The following is a 6384-nucleotide window of genomic DNA, read 5'->3' on the forward strand; positions in this document are numbered from 1 at the left end:
TTTCCCTATAATTCGTTACCGATGAAGATGAGGTTGACAGTTTATGGGAAATTTTGACCCAGTTAGGGCCCTCAGATTAGATCCAAATTCACAGTTTGGCCCCTGCTGTGACTGAGTCATCCCTGATTTAGAGGCTGGGATGAACATTAACTTGTTTCAAACAAGTTGTATCTTGTATCAAAACCCTCAAACCTGAGACAGCTGGAGCAGTTTGATCGCCAGTAGTGGGCCAAAATACCTGGGACAAGTGCAGAGAGTTCCAGACATACCCTGATGCAGTGATTGCCTCAAAAGGTTGTGCAACAAAATATTAAGTTAATGGGTTCCATCACTTTAGTCCAGGTTTCATTAGTTAGTTGGGTTTTTTTTTTTGTGATTCTGTTGAACCACAATTCAAAAGCAAAGTCTGACTTTGATTAATTTTCACAATTTTTTTTCATTTATCATTACGTTTGTCAGTTTCAGGTTATTTCAGTGACCATTGTGAGTTTGTCTTTCTTTAACAGAAGGGTACCAAATATTTTTCCACATGTCTACATCTGTCTGTATTTTCCCATGCTCCTTCTACAGTGGCTTGCAAAAGTATTCATATCCCTTGAACTTTTCCACATTTCCTCACGTTACAACCATATACGTAAATATATTTTATTGGGATTTCATGTGATAGATCAACATAAAGTGGTGAATAATTGTGAAGTGAAGGAAAATTATACATGGCTTTTCAATTTTTTTTTTTTTTTTTTTTACAAATAAAAATCTGAAAAGTGTGTTGAGCAAAAGTATTCAGCCCCCTGGAGTCAATACTTTGTAGAGCCACCTTTCACTGCAGGTACAGCTGCAGGTCTTTTGGGGTATGTCTCTACCAACTTTGCAAATCTAGAGACTGAAATTTTTGCCCACTCCTCTTTGTGAAATAGCTCAAGCTCAGTCAGATTTGATAGAGAGCATCTGGACTGTAACTGTGCCATTCTAACACATGAATATGCTTCAGTCTAAACCATTTCATTGTAGCTCTTGCTGTATGTTTAGGGCCATTGTCCTGCTGGAAGATCAACCTCTGTCTCAATCTCAAGTCTTTTGCTGATTCTAACAGGTTTTCCTCCAAGATTGCCCTGTATTTGGCTCCATCAATCTTGCCATCAAAGCTGACCAGCTTCCCTGTCTCAGCTGAAGAAAAGCATCCCCACAGCATGATGCTGCCACACCCATGTTTCACGGTGGGGATGGTGTGTTCAGGGTGATGTACAGTTTTAGTTTTCTGCCACACATAGCTCCTTGTGTTTAGGCCAAAAAGTTCAGTTTTGGTCCCATCTGACCAAAGCACCTTCTTCAACATGTTTGGCGTGTGTCCCCCACATGTTTGGCGTGTCCCCACGTTTGGTGTGTCCCCCACATGGCTTTAGGTCAGGGGTCAGGAACCTTTTTGGTTGAAATAGCCATGTTTGCCAGAACCCCCTTCCAGAAAATATTTGAAGAGCCTCAAAACATATTTGATGCTTCCAATGAAGGTTCGCCCAAGCCTTTGTCTATCGACATAGCTGACTGAGCAAAGGTATGTGGCCATGACGCAGTTTTAAGTTGATAAAATAGGCCTATTTGTAAAAATACAATTAGAAGTGAATGAAAGAGCTACGTTGTTCTGGAAAAAAATATACAGAACTATCTCTATATAGCATTACAAAAAATATTTGCCTAATGTAAAATTTTTTCCTTTATTTTAAATGTGGCACAGCTGTAGAGAGCCACTTGGGAAGAGCAAAAGAGCTTCATGCGGCTCTGGAGTTGTGGGTTCCTAACCCCTGGTCCAGTGGCTAGGATTCGGCACTCTCACTGCCGTGGCCGGGGTTCGATTCCCGGTCAGGGAATGTGCTTTCAATACAAGGATGTGCGGGAGGGGGATGCTTGACCAGGAATTGAACACAGGCCGTGGCAGTGAGAGCACTTAATCCTAGCCACATGAGTGAAACAACTCTCGCTGTAAACAAATAAACCATTTTGCCAACAACACTGCTGAAGCATTTCAGATTTGTTGGAAACTCCTGGAAGATCCAACTGAAGCTTGATATAGAACCTTTGACCAACTTTTGCAACACCAGTGATCATTACCGCCTCAATGGAAGCTTAAAAGCATCAAACATGGCAATACAGTCGTCCTGGGAACTTGAAAGCTTTTTTACAGCTGTTATGCAAGGGGATTTATGAACCTGTTGGAATTTGTGCAAGCATTTGCTTGCTTCTGTTGACCACTCTTGGCCAGAGGCCTGTACGACGAAGCTGGATAAACAATGTCAGGATTTCTCTCCACTAGCTGGATTGACTTATCAAGACATTTGCAATCCAGATCAGCTGTACAACGAAGCTGGTTATCAACTCTGTAAGTGCACCCAGGGTTTTCCAATCTGGATCAGTGCGTGCTCACATGGTGTTTGCAGCGTCCGACCAATCGCAAACATGGAGAAACCCTGCAGAGCAGCATATTTCTCAATGGAGGAACAGACAATCATTCTTAAAAAATATGAGAAATTTTAAATCAATCATCCAGGCCAGAAGCAACACTGTCGCTGCAGCAAAAACCAGGAAGGAAAGCTGGCAGAAAATTGCCAACTCTGGTAATGCGTATATTCGTCAGATTATAAAATATTAATTCAGCGGACAATATAAACGGACAGCACTCTGATCACACAGTTTCACTTTATTACAGCACAGATGTTTGGGGCAGAGCTTCCTCAGCCAATTTTGTGTTGTAATATTAATTCCTCCCCGTGACGGCACGAGTAGTTGTGCATTCCACTAAAAACATACATCAAAGTGGCAAGTGACAAGGCTTTATCTCTCCACACTGTCTCTGTTGTATGGATGACATCACAGGAATTTATCTATCATCTATCCCTAAATATTCTTTCTCCTAAGCGTTTTTCTCACGATCCGTGCACCAACGTCTACAGGATCTTCTAAGAATGGGTAGACCATTTTCCAAGAGAACTGATGGGCCATGAGGCGGTGCTTTTATACTCGCTGATTTCGTATCCAGAACATAACCTGTTCCGGAGCAGGTTAGCTATCCAGGGTTAATCCTGAAGTTGTCTCGATGAGAGAAAATCCAGCTTCGTCGTACAGGCCTCTGGTCTTTTACTGAAGCTTATGTGCTTCAAACTCTGGGCCACTCAGGAGAAACTTGCTCTGGACATGTTGAGTGTGAATTCCATGATCATTTGATGATATGGAAACAAGGCATTGAACAGGGCATTGGGACAAAGGCAGACAAGAAGGAAAGGCTGTTGAAGAGTACATTACTGCATCAAATCAACACTCCCCAACTGGGAATCGAACGCAGGCCACAGCAGTGGAGACGCTGAGCCCTAGCCAATGGACCATTAGGGAACCAGGACTTTGTGGAAATGCTAATGTTTTTATTTGTCCAGAAACAATCAGAACACAGATGAGGGACTTCCTCAGGTGGAGCCAGTGGAAATTCAGCAAGAATCTCAACAAGAATCTTTCTTTGTCGTCCACCATGTCATGGCCACAGACCTTGAAGTTGCCATTCAAGCAGAAGCGTCACATTCTAATTCTGAGCCAGTGGACAGAAAACAGTACTTCAAAAGGCGTCCTTTAAATTGGTTGGCCGGGAAATGTTTGAATTTGTGCAAGCATTTGCTTGCTTCTGTTGACCACTCTTGGCCTGCAGTAAACAGTAGTCTTTTATCGTCAACCTTTATTTTTGTCTGTATATTTCTTTTGCCCTTATTTACAATTTTTTGCTACTTCTTTTTCATTTTTACTGCTTTTAGCCCATTTTTGAAACTTTCATCCTGCTTTTTGAAAATTTTGCTCCCTCTTTTGCCTTTTTTGCCACTTCTCACCCATTTCAGATGCCTTTGCAATTAAGTGCCACTAATATCTGATTTTTGCCACACTCTGATGCTTTTTGCCTTTTTCCCCCACCTTTTATCTGATTTATGCCACATTTTAGTCACTTTTCACTCATAATTTGCCACAATTTTGACACTTTTGGACCATTTCTGCCACCTGTAGCTCATTTTTGTTGCCTCTTTCTGCCCTTTGTTGTCACTTTTTCTCCCAATTTTATGTCACTTTCTGCTGTTTGTTGTCACTTTTCTCCCAGTGTTTGCCTCTTTTAGCCCAATTTTTGCCACTTTTTCTCCCCATTTTTGCCACTTTCGGACCATTTTTGCCACTTTTTCTCCCCATTTTTGCCAATTTGGGACCATTTTTGTCACTTTTCCAGTGTTTGCTGCTTTTTTTTACCCATTTTTACCACTTCTTTTAGTCAGTTTTCACCATTTTTTGACACTTTTTTATGTGGCTTTAAGACTCTAGAAGAGGGTTAGTTTTTGTCTTAGGGTGATTTAGTCTGACCTTATTGATTCCAATCATGTAGAAACGGTTAACCTGAGGATTTTCCTCAACTCACAGTTCATTTAGCCACTTCATTTTCAGTAAACCTGGTGCAAAACACACCACAGTATAGGCAATAAAGCTTTTGGAGCTCAGAGATTGCTGGGGGAGGACCCCCAGAGCCCCCACACATGTCTGAAGTAAATCTCCATGCCTCGCTACTTACAGGTACAAAGTGGGTCACCTTTTGGTGGTTCTAAGTTTCAGAGTTAAGGGGAGGATAAAACAAATGATGGTGCTGAGTGAAGGACAGTTCTGAAGAAAAGATGAGGAAAGGACTGAAAACCCTTCACAGAGGAACAAGATTCTCCTGGAAGGAGAGAAACAGACATCAGGAAAAGAAAGGAGGAGGGAATGTGTGACGAGCTAAGAGAGGAGAAGAGGAGAAAGATTAGTGAAAAGGGTGAGGTTCTGTAGAGATTTAAGGAATCATGAAACATGAAGAAAATCCTAAAAGAACAAGAGAGGAAGCAGAGAGTAGGAAGTGAAGTCACTGCTGGTTTTAAATGAAGACAAAGAGAGACAGAAGCAGAAACTGTTGATCAGAAAAAAGTAAAGAAGAAAAGAGAGCAGAGCTGCCAAGAGTTGATATGACTGACTAGGATAGACAGAACCTGCTCTTTAATGCTAATATTATGGTCATTAATCTACAAACTCCTTGTTTTGATATGTTCTTCTTTCAGTGGAGCAAACATCCATCCAGCAGCAAAAGAGAGGAGCAGAAAGAGAAAGGGAGAGAATTTACACTTAGAGGAAAAAGAGAGAGCAGAGTGAGTCAGAGAGGAATAGATCAGTTAACACCAAACCATTTTGGTACCAGATTTAGGCAAGAGAATAAATACTAAAAGTGACGACTAAAATGTGAGGACTTTTTATGGACTAAAACTATAAATGGTAGAAATGACTAAAATGTGACTAAACTAAAAGGCATTTAATCTAAATACAAAGACTGAGACTACAATTAAAAATAGCAGTCAGAATTACTACAATGGCTTAAAATCCCCAAAAATAACTTCCGTAAAGCAGCAAAAATCTCACAGAGAGAATGCCCCAGGACCCCCTAGTCTTGGGCTGGGCCCCTAATGATGGCAACACCTAGCTCCGCCCCTGGTTGTGTTGATCTAAAGACTCACTGACACTGTGAACAAATCTCCATACTCTGATAATCATTGAAGTTAAATGTAGTTCCCTCATTAAATCCTCCTGTTTAAAGATGTTCAGAGTCTTTTCTTTCTCATGAAAACAACTAATTGTGAGAAGTAAACTGAGTTTACAGCAGAAAAATACTGTTGATAGAGCTAGTAGATGATGTGTCAGAGTGCCTGCCTAATCTTGAACATTTGTTAATGTAAGGGGGACTTTTCAGCTATGAAACTGTGTTGATAATAAAATCTCAGCTTTAGAGGGGGCCCCTTAGCTGACTCTTTCAGCGGCCCAGTCAGGACTACAGGTGGTCCTTGTTTCAGCTGCATGTCTTACAGTTGGCCTGGTCTAAACAGTCTGACTCATGTCTGTATGAACTGAGTCAGTCCACTCTGTCCTTGATTTCCTCTTCCTGTTGCATCAGTCCCACTGTGGGAGATTCCCCTCATCACAGAGAGGAAGAGAAACCCAGGAGAGATGATGGCTGTGAGAAACTGAAACAGCTGACTCAGCTCTAATCTCTGCTTCACTCTCCTCCGTTATCAGAGAAAACATTTCATTGAAAGATATAAAGCTGTTTTCCTCTGTCTGCTGGATTCTACTGAGATTTATCATGAAGTGATCTGGTCACATCATGAATCCACATTGAAATTATCAGTGTAATCTGGGTTCAAGTTTGCTATGAGATCATTTAAAGAACATTTTTCTCTCCCTTCTCTGCACCGCTTTCCACAAAATTATGCAAATGACATTGTTCTCTTATTTTCCTAAATATTAATGCAAATGCAAGAACATTTTTTTTAAGTCATCAGCCGTTAGAGC

This window comes from Cheilinus undulatus, linkage group 5 (assembly GCF_018320785.1).
Source record: "Cheilinus undulatus linkage group 5, ASM1832078v1, whole genome shotgun sequence".
NCBI lineage: Eukaryota > Metazoa > Chordata > Actinopteri > Labriformes > Labridae > Cheilinus > Cheilinus undulatus.